The sequence below is a fragment of the Elephantulus edwardii genome, unplaced genomic scaffold, assembly GCF_000299155.1.
Source record: "Elephantulus edwardii isolate Elephantulus edwardi_28Jun2011 unplaced genomic scaffold, EleEdw1.0 scaffold00021, whole genome shotgun sequence".
In the NCBI taxonomy this organism is placed as follows: Eukaryota; Metazoa; Chordata; class Mammalia; order Macroscelidea; family Macroscelididae; genus Elephantulus; species Elephantulus edwardii.
Window position 1 is genome coordinate 15948738 of NW_006399771.1, and position 393 is coordinate 15949130.

Consider the following 393-nt stretch of genomic DNA (forward strand, 5'->3'; position numbering starts at 1 on the left):
GAAACAGCTCTATTGCTTTTATGCCGTACTTTACACATCAGTGTTGGCTGTGTTAGATTAACAAAGGCAGGAGATGTTGCTCAGTACTGGGACTGTATGTAGGAAGACATTCTATGCACTGCTCTGCCTGATTCTTGTGCATGGCAAGTAAAGCTTTGTTAGAGTCTATAGATTGTAGGTTTTGTTTTCCCTGGGGAAACTCAAGCTCTATTCCTTCTGTATTGGATATTTTCATTTTTCTGTAAGTTAAAGGGATTTTGATTCTTATTAATGATTATTGTTGTTATATACCACAGAGTTAGGACCGACCCATAGCTGATCCTCCGGCGAGTTTTCAGAGGCAGTTAATTACATGGGAGGAGATTGTCCATCTTTTTTTCTGTAGAGCAATTG